Source organism: Ambystoma mexicanum, chromosome 4p, assembly GCF_040938575.1.
Source record: "Ambystoma mexicanum isolate Mex_15411 chromosome 4p, UKY_AmexF1_1, whole genome shotgun sequence".
NCBI classification, from domain to species: Eukaryota; Metazoa; Chordata; class Amphibia; order Caudata; family Ambystomatidae; genus Ambystoma; species Ambystoma mexicanum.
Genome location: NC_090927.1, coordinates 703514147 through 703529461, shown reverse-complemented (window position 1 = coordinate 703529461; position 15315 = coordinate 703514147). Strand labels below are relative to the sequence as shown.

Below are 15315 nucleotides of genomic sequence, written 5' to 3'. Positions count from 1 at the left end.
TCACAAAAACAGACAATAGAAGTCTAAATCGCTGTATACATTGGCTAATTGACAATTAAAAGAAACTAGATCCTCTTGAGGTAGAGCTAAAAGTCAAATGGCAATAAGCTATAACGATTTAAGACGTGATATCCGGAAGCGTAAAACAGTGCAACAGCACAACAGCGCAACAGCGCAAAGACATGGGGCGCCCTGTGACTTTGCGTTAAGCGGGATAGCCTGCTTGCGGTTTCATGAAAGAGTCGCGCCCGGTCTGTTAATGTGTACTGGAAAGGGGGAGGAGGGGGCTCACCCCGCACACACATGTTTTAGTCGAGTTTGTTAGTGGAGGTGATGTCATGTCCCGCTTTGCCTGAGCCCACTCCTCACACCGCATGTGATGTACCGATGATAAATGGTGGCCCGGCTTGTCATGTCACAAGCATGTCCTCCCGTGATGTGCACGGCAATGCTCGCTCTCTCTTCTGGACCACAGACTGCGCCCGGGCTCCCACTGGCCCGCCGTGGCCACACCTCACTGCCTGCCACGGTGTCTCCATAGCTCACTGAAGCCCGGCACTGAAGCCCGGCACTCGGTCCATTTTCAGGGGTGAGGCCCTTGGGCCGGGCCGCACGGCCTGGCTGAGTGCTTGCTGCAGCTCCTGTGAGCGGCGCAGGCTGAGTGCTGCCCGTGCAGCGCATAGACACCCTGCGCCAGGGCATTCTACTGCATTGGACATGGTTTCGGGCGTTAAAATCAAATGTTGCAAAATACGAAGAAGTCTGCCTGTCCCTCGTGCATAAGAGAGCCCCGCATGCGCGCGACTGGTGGCTTCTGTTCAGAGCTGATTTCTAATCCAAGGTTTAATAACAGTTCGCTCCGAACGGCGTTGTTTTTGGCACCGGCATTTATGCAGCGGCAAAAGAGCCTGCGGTGCTCTTGTATTCCTGCAGGGGGCAGAGCGCTCCTGTACCTCTGCAGGGGGCAGAGCGCTCCTGTACCTCTGCAGGGGGCAGAGCGGGACAGGGCTTCTGCTCGGGCAGGAATCATATTAACAGATGGGTTTCTGGAGGTCAGCGCCCCCTTGTATTTCTCTCTTCTTCGAGGCCTGGGTACGGACCCCATTGCTGTACTCTGCTGCGCCGTTACATCTGTAAGGGGCAGGGTGGCGCAGTACGGGGCTCCCTCGGGACCTCCCCAGAGGTGACCTCTATTGACACACGAGCTAGAGAAAAGCATTGCCGCTCGAACTGTCCGCGGACCGGACCGCGTCTCTGCAAACGTTTCCGATTGCGGCCAATAGGCCGAGCGTCACAATATTGGACAGGGAAATAGTGTGTGTGGGGGGGGGGGGTGAGTTTTACGCGGGGGTAAGGAAATACGCAGACAATTACTTCATGGAAACCTGAAAAAATGTGTCTGAAGCGGGTGAGGGTTCCACTCCCAGACGTGTGCAGTCCCGCCTCCCCCTCCCAAAGCCCCCACCAGACCTGATCATGGGCCACGGGGGTGCATCCCCTGCGCGCCCCTCCCCTCCCCCCTGTCTCCCCCACTGGCACCAGGACAGGGTGCGCATCACGGTGCAGGAATGCTGAGAGAGGCATGCCGAAGTTTCCACAAACTGCCCCTGCCCCGCCCTCCCTTGCAGCATCACTCAGGTCCACCTACCCCGGTGCCGTTTCGTAAGAGCTTCCGACGGCCGGGGACAGCCCTCTATTAAGGAGCAGGTTGGGAGAGGCTCGTCCCACTTGGAGAGAGGACGGCTTCCTGGGCACAGCACCACTCTGGCACAGACAGACGGTCGGACGGACAGGCATCCGGTCCCATCTCATCCCACCATCACTGGCTCCTGCTGACCTGCCCTGGGCGGAGGGGATCCCGCAGCAAGAATCCGACCTGCAGCCAGCACCGGAGCCCAGGTAGCAGCACCCTCACCCCGCAGGACCCGAGTACCCCACACCCACCTCCAGTAGGCGCAGGGCACCCAGTAGCCTTCTGCTGCCACACAGCCCTTCCATCACTCCCAGCGCACAGGCGGGGGGGGGGGGGAATAGATAGATCGGCAGACAGGGAGGCCTACAGACAGCTAAATAGCCAGATAGATAGATATGTCAATAGATCGATAGACAGACAGACAGATACATAGATAGATCGGCAGAGAGGCCCGAAGATAGCTCGATACATAGACAGACCGATAGGCAGACAGGCGGTGCTTCGAGAGACAGACAGATAGATAGATGGGGCGGATGAAAGGATGTTCTGATCACTGTATACACCAATGTTCGCACTAATAAGTATATGATATGATATGGCATTTGTAATGCGCCTATACACAAGTGTTTCAAGGCACGTTGAGGCAAGGAAGGGGGATTAGAGGAAGGGCAGATAAATATATAGCCAGTTGGCAGTATTTAGGACTAGTCCATATATCTCCGTGAGATGCGCGGTTAGGAAGCCACTGGCGCGCTCTGGGACAGGTATAGATAGATGCGCACTGGCGCAATTGGGCGCAGATAACGGGCACAGAGGCGCGGCGGCTGCAGTAAAGGGGCGCCCAGCAAGCCCGAGAGGCAGGGCGGGGAGTGCGACGGGAAGCCTGCACACGGCGGGCAGAGCGCCATGTCTGAAAAGAGTACGCAGAGGGCCCCCCGGACGCGCGGAATGAGTGTAAACCCCGCGGAAAGCGCCGCCGCCGCCGCCGCACACAGTGACAGACCAGCAGCCGTGGTGCGAGAGCGCGGCTGGCAGCCGTGCGGGGGGCGAGGATGGTCCCGGGTGTTTGTTATATGAGGCTGTGGTAATTATCTTAATTTAGCTAGGCCATGGTGGGGGCAAGCACTGTCCTTTGTACCCCAAAACCTCTACTGGGCCAGGACGCACCACCTATCCCACTTAGACCTTGCAGTGAGGTGCTCCCACTTCCAGACCCATATGGAATGGATTAGGGCGTGTAGCTTAGACTCATTGGGCCAGGAGACGCCTAGTTGCAGCCGAGCTTCCTATTACCCCCTCGCCACATTATGCAGCAGCCATAGAGGCAAGTCCGCGGACAGCTCGGGTGGCCCTGGCGGGCAAGACGCAGCACCCCGGACCTCTGGCAGCAGACGGAGGGCGGGAGGGACTGCCCTGGGCCTGCTTCCTCCGAGTGGAAACTCCTTGCTCCCAAGGGAAACCTAGAACAGCGCTATGCCCCAGCATCCACCCCAGGGTTCCCAAGCTCCTGGGGTTCTGCTTGTTTTTAAAATGTGTGGACAATGTGCATTCATGGATATTCGAAGTGCCTCGCGAAGTCTCTGTGCACACACATATATGGCGTACACTTGTCGGTGGCTTGTGCCTGGATTCCAGTCGCGAGGTGGCACTGCGGGACCAGCAAGGGCGGTAAATGCAGCATTTACACCTTGGACCAGGAATCTACGCCATCGATGCGATGCGTGCGCACACGGATGCCGTCGGGTGGCTCCCCTTGACAGCAACGGGGTTAACAGCTTGGCCATCTACCTGTGCAAGAGCCAGGACTCAGGAGGCGCGGAGAGAAGGCGCTCCTGGCCTTATGCCACCTGGGGCCGCGGGCTGCCTAAACCCGCACGCCTGGGGTGCACCCACCCGTGCCCCCCCGTGCTGTGCTGCAGACTGCGCCTCTCGGCGCTATTTCCCGCACCGGCTTTCCGCCAGCACTCGGGGTGGGAGGGGGGGGGGGGGTTATCCTGGACCTTGCAGTTCCTGGCCCCACCGACAGGCGGGGCGGGGAGCAGGGCTCACGTGGTGTGCATGATCTTTTTCTGTAGCATGCTCACACCTCACAAGTCCACCCTCTGTGCCCCTGTGGTGATGCACGGGCACATCCCCACACGCGCTAGCGGACAGCAAAAAACTCGCACTTTTCACACACAGATAAGGAGCGTCTGGCGCCCCTGGGTAGTAACTATGCCAAGCCGGGTGAAGAGCCCCGGGCCGCTCTGCCCATGGCTCTGCAGAGGCTGCGACAGCCGAACGCCTGCACGCGTCGCCGCCGCCGCAAAGACGGGCGATTTCCCGGGCTTTGATGAGCCAGAGCCCCCCACCTAATTACCGCCGTGCTGCGGTGGTGCATGCGGCCTCCGCGTCTCGGGAGCACTTGGCAGCGCTGCCGCGCGCGCATGAGCTCATGGCTGCTCCCGGAGCTCCCCTAATTAAAAGCATGCATGCGGTCTCGGCTCTCCGTGTGAAGCTGCCGCGCCCGCCCACCCCCTTTAACCCATTGCACGTCAGGCGGAGCTCAGAGCACTGACCGACCAACGCCACACAGTGCACAATGCGCGCGAACAGGCCGGCCAAGGCTTGGCTCTACGCACTAGCGCCTCCATGCATGGGTGGGTGTGTATGTATGTGCAGGGGTTTATAGTGCGGACCGAGCTAGAAGCAAGGGAGTAGCACTCTGCAAACAGGAGGGGGCGCATATAGCCTCACAGCGAGAGGGGGATATACCCGCACCCAGGGGCGCCAACTTTTTATTTTCGGTATGGGGGCAGAAATTCCCACAGAGAGCGAAGCGACGGAGTCGTACACATCCCCAGGTCGAAACCCATTTTAGAGTTCATTTTGTTGCAAGAATTGGAAAAAAGCCATAGGATTCCCATGCATGTCTAAACATATATCATTTCAGCAACAGTTGCCCAACAGACTGAGCTATCTTTTCTCTGCATTCTGGATCTCCACCTCCTTCTGCAACTGCCACACAGCTTTGACTTGCCCCCCTCACCCCTCATTTAAGTCTCAAGTGGTCCATTGATGAGGGGCCTTCTCACTTCACCTCAGCCCAGTAGGAGAGGAACCTGAACCGGAAGTCCGGCGACACCGCACCGTCTTCCGTCCCTTTTTCTGTTTCCATATTTGGTCGCCTCCATACATGCAGAATATCCGCAGGGGCAAAATGACACTCCTGCCGCCCCCTCTGATTTAAGGAGTACAGGGTTTAAGGAGTACAGGGTCAACTGTCCTCGTGTGGTCGGCGCCTTGGCCAGCACGCCACACAAGGTGTTATCTGTGGAAGATTTTGTGTACTGAATTACACCTCATATCAGGGGGCGGGGGAGGGGAAGCATCCTTGGGATACATCTGTCCAATAATCTACTAGGGGGGTCCGATTGTGAGGCACCCGAAGAGTTCCTCTGTTTCCAGGAGGTTGGGCAGACAATGGTGCACGTTTTTTCGAGCCGCGACTTCACAATGCCAAGCAGCCGTGCGCGGCGGGCACATCCTCCAAATGAGGGCATTCAGGGAAAGTGATATCTCTGAGTAGAAAAGTGGAAAGAAATACACTACAAAAAAGTGAACTTTTAGGGAGTCTTTTAGGGATAGGGAGACTGTGCGTGTTCGAGTGTGTGACAGTCGCGGGTTGGGGTGCACTGTGGCACCCCAATGAGGTTTTTCCAAGAGGTGTACGGTGACTGCTTTCAATAGAATATATTAGCAGCAATATTTTCCCTCCAGGGCTGACTCAGGAACAACATTTTTACTCTAGGGGGCTCGGGATAAAAAAGTTTCAATACCACTGATCTAGACTCAGATCCAGATTCTGCATCAGCCAGATTGCATCTAGACCCAGATTGCATCTAGACCCAGATTCCATGTAGACCCAGATTCAATCTAGATCTAGGTTCCATCTAGAAACATATTCCATCTAGACCCAGATTCCATGTAGACCCAGATTTCATCTAGACCCAGATTCCATCTAGACCCACACTTATGCACAGAGTCTGCATAGACACATTTTCCACATGCACCCAGATTCCAAACAGCACATACCATAAAAATACACAGATTCAGTGTCTGGATTCTCATTGGTGGGACCACACGTAGAATTTCTTTTGGATTTTCTTTTTGACGTTTGCAATGGGTTATCGTCATGCAAAATGTGAGGGTGCAAATCACAGTAGAGCACGTGCAACACACGAAGGAAGCAACACACATTTTGTGTCTTCATACTGGGTCAATCACATGCCCTGGCCACCATTACTAAACTTTAATGCCACAGGAATGGTCTTTGCTCACCTACAAGAGGCGCCATGCAAAGAATGACCTCCCCGCCAGGCTTCTGTAGCTAAGCCGCAACATCCAAGAAGTAGATTTTCTAGCCTTTTTTGGCGCTAGCTCTTTTTTCACTGTACCACGTGAGCCTAGCAAAGCTCAATGCCTAGAAGGAACACACATCTTTCCCTCTGAGCCCTTCTCTCCGAGCCGCTCTGTAGGGCCAGCACATACACCCTGGTGGGGGGACGATGGTATGAATGAGAAAAACATCATGGCCAAGAAAACCATTGCCTGGGACTTAGGATAAGGGCATGCTAAAGTACTTACAGTGAAAAAACACAAACATGCACACTTTACCCAAAAGAAGTGATTTTTATTGTCTGTTTTTCAACACAGCTAAGCCTAGCATCACTTTTGCTCATGACATGAGTGGTACTGTGAGGAGGTCCATGGTTAACTGGATCAAAGGACTCCTTGCTGGCGGGACACACCCAGGGTCGGACTGGGGCATACAATTGTCTCGGGCACCAGCGAAAAAGTGGCCCACGGATGCAAATGGGAATTCATTCCTTTTGTGACACTGTTTGAATAGTACCCAAGGTTTTTTTTTGTTCATACAATGTGATGCAAATTGTACTTTTTAAAGAATATTTATTCAACAACACTGGTCAAAAGTATTTGCCGCTTAGTGAACTAACACATCAAACTGACCCACATTGACCCAAAAACTGGCCCATGCAAACATTTTGCATTTTTGGTTCAGCCATGGGCCTATTGCCCTATAGGCCAGTCCGCGCCTGTACACGCGGGGTGTGGCATGCGATGTGGTAGCAGGATTCTCCTCTCTGATCCTCTGGGACAACACCATGGGAACGACCGCTGATGGGGGGGGGTGAGGATGGGGGCCAGTATGGACATTCTTCCCTTTTGGTTGCCCTCTCCTTCATGACCTCACTCTGCCTAAGGGCAGGACAGGGAACACACATGGGTTTTTTAGATCCACTTACCTCTTAATACCACAGCATGCTGCAGTAGAGAATTCTTCTTGTGCTCGCCTCCCTGCCCTAACTGAAGATGATCGGCGGCATTGGAGGGTCCCTCGCCCATGCACTGTGTGAACATGGAGAGGGGGATTTGTGGTCTTTGCCAGGAGAGGGGTGGGGAAGAATAGGGCACACACCAATACGCCTTGCTGTATTTTGTGTGGGGTTGGTGGCCTGGGAAGTAAGAAATGTCTGCCACCTATCATGTATTTTTAAGGGTGTGTTTGTGAAGGTCAACATGGAGGCATAGGGATTAGAAACTCTTTTCTTCATATTGTTGGTGGGGTGAAAAAAGGAGAATTCAGACAGTCCTCTTTCAACGTTTATGTTTTTATGTTTGGCTACATAGACCTTTAGTTCTCTCATAACAAAGCTAATGAAATGGAGGAGTTTAGCAGAGAGCCCACTTCCTTTAAAAAGACCAGAGTGGACAGGTTTACCACTCCTTGTTTTTTGCTCTAGTAGCTTTGGAATGTTTATGCAGAATAGTGGGAGAGCCATGCACCTTGTTCTGAGCACAGACACAATACCAAAAATACCTTTACAATGTTAAAGCCCTTTTAGTAATCTGTGCTAATGTCACATTGGTATTCTTAAGTTGCTCAAGTAATACAGGGAGCAGTCAGCAGCACCTGTTAAGTAAATGTGAACATTCCTATGCAGTGAGAACATTCCTCTTCCTCACTGTTGATGTTCCAAGTGCATGTGTTGCACATTCTTTGGAGAAACCCATTAAAATGTATGTAATATGAATGTAATTGGTTATTTATAATGTGCTTACTACTGAGGAGGTTTCTAAGCACAGACCCAGGATTCGAACCTGTGTTGCTCTGTGTTGTCTTGCTTCCAAGACAAGGCGCGTTGCCACTGAGCCATTCCACCGGTTCAGCAGGAAGGCTGCCTCTTAATGTCCTATGGAAAGTATAGCAGTGCTGCAAGTAAATGCTGATAATGAAGCATAAAAGAACCAGATGAGATTTGCAGGCGCTGTCCATTTGAAAGTATAGCAGTGCTGATCCCTGTCGCACCACAGCGCACTGTACTCTGCATCTCAAGCTCTACACTCCTTGTCTTTTTATAACCCATCTGCCCTCACTCCCTGCGCCGCCTCCTTCTTGCTCCGCTAATGGAATTCCATCCCCAGCCATCAAAGCCATCTCTTCAGTGGAACTTTTCAAACCGCGACTCAAACTTCACCTGCAAGTAGTGGAAGGATTCCCACAAACTCTTCCACCCTCCTTTCCAAGCTACCCGCCCGAGCCAACTCTCTTACATTCTGCCCTCAGGGCCACTCAAAGTCATTCACCACCTGGTCTACATTATTCAATCCCACAATGCTCTCTTGCAAAGGAACCGTATCCTAGGACTGCCTCTGCACTCTGTTATTGACTACTTTGTAAGTCATTTCTAATTAAAATGACACCTTGTTTTTCTATAAGTACAAATGAAAAACCACTAGAGGTGACATTAAATGTAGAGCAGAGTTACTCAGAATCACACACACTGTAGCTTTCTTTGGTGGTACCTTTTATATAAAGGCCCCCCAGTATTGAACATCTAACCCACTCCATCGTCTGGAAGGATTACAATCTAAACTTGGTGTAAAGTCAGGATTGTGCAAAAGCAGACTGAAGGGTGAGCGGTAAGTCACCCCGATACCTTTGCACCTGTTCATTCCAGGTATGTAGGGCAAATTTGGTGATGAGTCCAGATGTACCTACCAGCCACCAGCTGTACCAGGTGGAGTCACTGCCCATCTGTCTCTACCCTCATCCACTGCGCTGGCAGCCTGACCTGGGTAGCCAGAAAATACTGAAGTAGATGCAGCCGGCCAAATCCACCATTCCATTTTGATTTCATCAGAGTAACATTTATCAGCGTGAGTGTGTTCACTTCATAAACAAAGACATTTTTTAATGGTGTTAAAATGTTTACTCTGGGGATGAACATCAGCATGGCTTGGGAATAGGAAAGGACACGGGGCAGGATATTCATCTTGTCTAAGTGTTGACTTCTGGCGTGATCTTTCCTATTGCTTCCCAAGAGGGCCAAATAGTTCACCTTATATAAGGATGATATTCTCGCCATATTAATTGAGGCTCAGGCCTCTAATCAAGATTTTGATCCATCAGTAGATTGCCATTCTACGATATCTTCTATCGATTCCTGTATAAGAAACAGGTTCAGGATTTCTGCCTTGACTCTATAAACCTCCAATCGCAAGACTTGGGAGAAGTCTTCTATTTTGGCCTTTAGAGAGAAGAGGGATCCCGCAGGCTCCGCAAGTTTTAAAATGGCATCATCTATAATGGCATCAGCAGATCTCATGCAAAGTCTTAGGCCGCTAGTCACCTGTGAGCCCTGTGTTCCTCTCATGTCAGCAGCCAATGCTTCCATTACCATCGCAAAGAGGAGTGGGAATACAGGCCCCCACTGCTTGATCCCCCTTCCAAGCCGAAAGCTCTCTTTGTAGAAGCCATGAATTACCAGTCTTGCCTAAGCTTTCCTGAAATTATCAAGGATCATAAGTTTCATTCCATTTCCAAATCCAAACTGGAGGAGGGACCTCTCCGGGTAGCGTGTCTACCCGTTCAAAAGCCTTTTCTGTATCTATAGAAAGCAATATAGTTTTCAGTTTTGTCCAGTAAGTGCCAGATCAATCATATATAATCAAAGTAGCTTCAAACCAGATTGGTCAGAGTCAATCAGAGTTGGCAAGATGGAGTCCAATCAATTGGCAGGAATCCTGGTATAATTGCACACCTCAATCTTTATTAAGACAATTGGCCTATATGGCACACGCTGGGTTGGTTCCTTTCCCGACTTTGGGATCAGATGGATGTTGGAATGATTCTTTGAGTCCACTACACGGCCTTCCATTCCAAATCCATTGTATGGTTTTGTCAGTATCAGGAGTAACTGATGAGAATAGATCATATACAACTGGACTGCAAAGCCATTGTCCATACGACAATTGTGGGGTTTTATTATTTTAAGGGTCTCTATCAGCTCTCTGTCTACTATAGACAATTAAAGAGATTGTTTTTCTTTGGGGCGTGGGACTGGGAGTGGCACCTCTCGAATATTTCATCCGCGCCCCCCCTTAATCAAGTTTTTCATTGGACGAGAGTGTGCTGTAAAACTGGTTACGTTTAGCACACTTGCTTATTTGATCCCTTGCAGTACCCTCTTGCCTCTTGATGGTCTGAATATACACTACATTTGGCTGCCCTTTCAGTTTCTGTACCAAAATCCCCTCTGCCTAGTTGTCATGTTCAGAGAAGTTTCCTTTTCTCTTCTATATATTCTGATTCTCCTTGGTTGGTGAGGAGTGTGTTCAGCTCTGCCCTGGCCCCATCTAGTTTCTTCATAGATGAGAGGACCACCCTGCCTTCTTACGCCTTGAGTCCCCGCACTTCCTCTATTAGCTGGGACACAGTTAGACGCATAAGCCTTTTATTGTCACCCGCTAAGATAGTGCATTTGCCTCTTAGAGCTGCCATGATAGTGTCCCATAATATCAGCACAGATACTTTCAGGGTAGAAGGAAGGGAGAAGAGCTCTTCTATTTATGATGTAAGCCACAGTGTTTCTTCTAAGGTCAACACTTGAAAAGGCAATCTTCCAGCCCGCATGGTGCGCATTGGGAACTCCCACCTGTCACCCTTAGTTCCAATACAAATGGGGCATGGCGTGTAAATCTATAAACCCTATATCTGTTTCATTTAGTCAACCACACCATGATTATCCTCAAGTAAGATGTCCGGACATGGGAATTGAAGGTATATCTTGGTTCAGCCAGGAAAACGTTTGCCAGGAGTCAACAAGGACCATGGTGACCTTTTTTTTGACAGCCACAGTGACTTGCAAATGGGCAGATCTGTCCTTCTCAGGGTACATTAGGAGACTGAAATCCCCATCACACATAACCTTTCCTTTTGCACATTTTTACAGTGCATCTAGACAAGCCTGGAGAAACGGGGCGTACATTGCGACAATCATCAGGGGTGCCCCGTGTATTTTCCACACATAAATGACAAACCTGACATTCGTATCTTTCACTTTATCTGTCAACTCAAAACGAAATTGTTTGTGAAGCAATATGGATACCTCGGCTTTTCTCTCCCATTGCCCACCAATAGTTTTGAGGGATACTTTCTGCCATGTAAGCCTCCGTGAGCAGACCATTTTAAGGTTGCTCCTGGTAAACATACTACTTCCGCCTTAATTTCCCCTAGTTCCTTGAGGACTTTAACACTTTTATTCAGTGAGTTGATTCAAAGACCATTGCTTAATCATATGGCTCTGTAGCTCCCCGTCCATGCACAGGTACCACAATCTAGTTGCCCTCACCCGCTCTACCCTGTGATGATTTGCAGAGAGTTGCAGAAACATAGCAACAACTGTCAATTCAGTACTATTTATGAACCATCCTAACCTCCCTTCAACCACGTGCATTTAGCTACTTGTCTCGAGTCTTAGTATACTGCCATGGCGCAAGCCATTCCCGGATCTCTAGACCACTGCATTGTTTCCACCCCCAACCTCGTTGCGCTCCCCCAAAGAAAGTACACCCCATTGAGTCTCGGGGGATAGATCAGGGGCAACGTGCTCGCCTTGGAAGCAAGACGACACGGAGCAACACAGGTTCGATCCACAGGTCCGTGCTTAGAAACCTCTGGGTATTAAGCGTGCTATAAATAACCTATCATATCATATCATTGCTGTAGGAATGAATACTGAAGCAAAGGGTGATATATTCCCGGGATTCAGTGACATATGCCAATTGACATGAACTATTTAACCCAGGAAATCACAAGTCACAACAGCTTAAATCATAATAACCGGACCCAAGTTATAAGGTCCAACTGACAGTCAATAGCACATGAAACAGCACCAGTCACCTAAGCTGAGTAGATGCTAAACCAGGCATGAGGAAAGTTAGCAGCCTCTTTTATTCTGACGCGTGCCTCGTTACCTGTGAATCTGATGGAACTCCCCATCCGAGGTTAAGTTACATGCATTTTGTGGCAGATTTTCAACAGCTAACGCTCCACCTGCCAACTGTATTTGGTTATGTTTCTTCTGACAATTTGGAGCGGTCCCTTTTGAAGAGCAAGCCCCTTCTCATGGTGAGGATCTACATGCCTCCCCGTGCCAGCGTCATTTCCCAAGCCCAGCCTTCGCCTCACTTCCGCAAGAGAAGAACTTGTGAGATTCCTGTTGTCTAGCCAATATTGTAGTTTGATGAGCAAGGTCCATCAGTAATTAAGTTCACATTTACTTAAGGCTTTCATGACTAAGTTGAGCTGGCATTTGTGGGTTAACATTACTGGCAAGATACCATGGTAGACTTGTGCCAAACTGTGAAGAAACTGGATGGCCATCCTTGCGTCAAGCTGCAGATATGAGAGCTTCTTTCGTGCAGACATTAGGGACTTTGACCACCATGTTTCTAGTAGGCAATTTAGGATCCCATGTCACTTTGCCGCCCTGGTGTGCACTATCTACTTTGACAGGATCACCCATTGCATGGGCAACCAATAAGGCAAAGAGTTCTTGAACACAGGCAATTGGGATTTTGAGCTCAGAGCCCTCTCCTGGGAATTTGATCTGGATCTTGTTAGGCATGGATCTGTTTTCCAGGTCTTCACATTTTTCTTGTAGCAACAGTACGTTTTGTTTTTTTAGATTTGCCATCTTGGTATCAGAGATTTTCCTCTGATTTTTCCACTTATTCTTGTCCACTCCCACTGATTCAATGTCCTTTGTTTTTTCATTGATTACCACTGAGTATTGACTTCATCCTTCAGGGTGGAGCTGAGCACATTGTTTAGGGATGATATTGTTGCTTTCAAGGCGTGTCCTGTGCATTGCAAATGCATCACTACCTGTGCTTTACTTGGTCTACTGCCAGGAGATCCTGTTCCCAAGGAAGTAAACACGGGTATCGTGCAAGGAATTTCCCTCATGTGCTTCAGAGATGCCTGGTGGTCCCAGTGCCCCCTCTGGCAAATTTCTTGGCCCGCATCTGGAACCAGACAGATTTGGGATTCTAGTTGCACCTTTGAACAGAAAATGTTTGGTGTGTTCTATGTTCAGAGACGCAACAGAGCGAGTGGATGCCTTCAGTAAGCTACTGAGCCACGCCCCGGCTGAAGTAGAACATTACAGAGATCACCGACAGGTCCAGAAACAGCAGGGGAGAGAGTATACCAACTACCATCTAGAGCCCAGCCTGCAGCCCATGCAAACATCCTTAAACCACCACCACTAAGCCCCTGGCCCAGGTAGTACTCCTTATGCAGGCATTTTCAGGACCTCCTGCACATAGGGAGTGGCCCAGGGCTTTCATCAATGTTTTCTGAAGCTTTGCTGCAGTGCGTTAGGCACACCTGCTTCTTATAAGGGTGGCAGGGGTTCAGATTGTGAGCTCCAAAGCAAAATATTCTGGTTGGTGATGAAATGTATTCAGAGTTTTATGTTGTTTTGCTGACCTGAGGTTTTGTCTACACCATTTTTTCAAAGGCATTATTTTGAAAAACTCATCAAAATGTATTTTATTATTGGGGAGGCCCCCCCCCAAGCGCACCTTCGCTATATAATAAACCCTACCCCACCCTGCTCCCCATCTCTTGTAATCTATTACCCCACCCCCTCCAAATATTTAAATGAGTTTTGTCGAAGTATTTCTTTTGAAAAAAAATGACATTGAAAAAACACCTGCTGGCAAATCAACGTGATATGTAATCAGAAATGTGTCCCTGCTTGACAATAGCCACCATTACCTGCACTCAGTCTTCTTTTTTTCTCAGCCACAGAGAGGTAAATCCTTCACTCACTAGCCAGAAAATCAAGCTGAAAGTCTTAATTTCTGTTGGCTGGCTACTGCCATTTTAAGGTAAGGCATGGATACCAGGCTACTCCATGATGCATAGTATCAACTCTGTCACTAAGGAGGCTAACTAAAAGAGATCCCACGCCAAGCTAAACTGTTTTCAAGGATGCTTGCTGGGCAGAGCTTGTGGCAGCGAGGAACAGACATTGATTGTGAGTCAGGCCTTATCCATCTGCCATCTTGGCAATGCCTCCATAACTGACCTTTTAAAGATATACAAGCGCTGCTGAGAAGTACATGCGCGGTCCCACTAAAAGTATGGACACCTTACTGAAAAAGCACATGACCTCTAAAATTACAAATAAAACAGTGCATCTGATACGTGTTGGTATTGCCCAACTTAAAGTACAGAGAAGAGATGTTACTCACGCATTAAATGTTATATTTTATTTTCTTGCAAAATACAATCCCCACAGTTCTCAGAGACAGGAGGGAGCCAGAAGGAATTAGTACAAGTATTAGTATTAGTCTCGGGAGGATAGCTCAGGGGCAATGCGCTTGCCTTGGAAGCAAAACGACACAGAGAAACAGCTTAGAAACCTCTGGGTATTAATCACGTTATAAATAACCAATCATCAATCATATACAAATTGCATATGGAATACCCAGCTTCTTAGTGAATTCTAGAAGGATGGTGCCTGCACGTTCACCGGGTGGAATTCCTAAGCTCTGAAATATGTAAAAGAGAGGCTTAAGAAGAACACATGTGTGTGGGCACAGAGTATACCTAGCCAATGTCCAGATCACTAAAGAGGCCCTTGATAAACGGACAGCCCAGTGAGTAGTACACACGCCCTTCCAACTGACGCACAGCCAGACAGGAAGCCAGAGGAGTGACCTTAAAGCAAGGTGGTGTATTTTGTTTGGAAGCTCTGATGAGAACTTCGGCGACAGGGTCTTGCGCTCTCTAGGGCACATTCAAGGATGTCAACAGATGCTCTGTCCAGGATCCCTTGCTTCCAGCGGGAGGGGACTGCTTACTCAAGTGCTGCTCAGTGCGGTCTTCCCTTTGCCAAGCAGACCCATCACTGATTCAGACATGCACCCACAACTGTTCATCACACACCTCCTGCCGAGTGCCTGGATGCAAGATGTACATCTGCACATCAGTGATTTGCCCGTACGCAGAGTCATTTGCGGAATCCCTCCAAACTCAACCTGTTGTTTTCGTCACTTGCGTCAGCACTTGGCGGACACTTGTCGGAAAAATGCTTTGTGAATTTGGCGTTGTGGTGTAATTGCCTGTCACATATTTGCTGTCTGAGAGCACAAGGGCCCTCGCTGCCAGCAGACAATGCTGAAGGCAAGGAGTGGATGATATCTATCGCAAGGTGGAAATTGCACGCAAGAGCTGCGGGTTGAAGGAAATGCCTTTCGTTAAT

General features: G+C 49.6%; 1 protein-coding gene across 5 annotated transcripts in view; it reads left to right on the top strand.

Annotated features, from left to right (window-relative positions):
• The first annotated feature begins 1692 nt into the window (after window positions 1-1692).
• The window catches only part of COL12A1 (collagen type XII alpha 1 chain), a 296727-nt gene continuing 283104 nt past the window's right edge, over window positions 1693-15315 (top strand). The window contains exon 1 of one of the 5 annotated variants that reach the window (XM_069606261.1): window positions 1693-1899. The gene's annotated coding sequence lies outside the window, so the exon portion shown is untranslated. Of the gene's footprint in view, window positions 1903-15315 lie in introns of all 5 variants that reach the window. The other 4 variants (XM_069606259.1, XM_069606260.1, XM_069606262.1 and 1 more) reach the window with 4 other exon arrangements.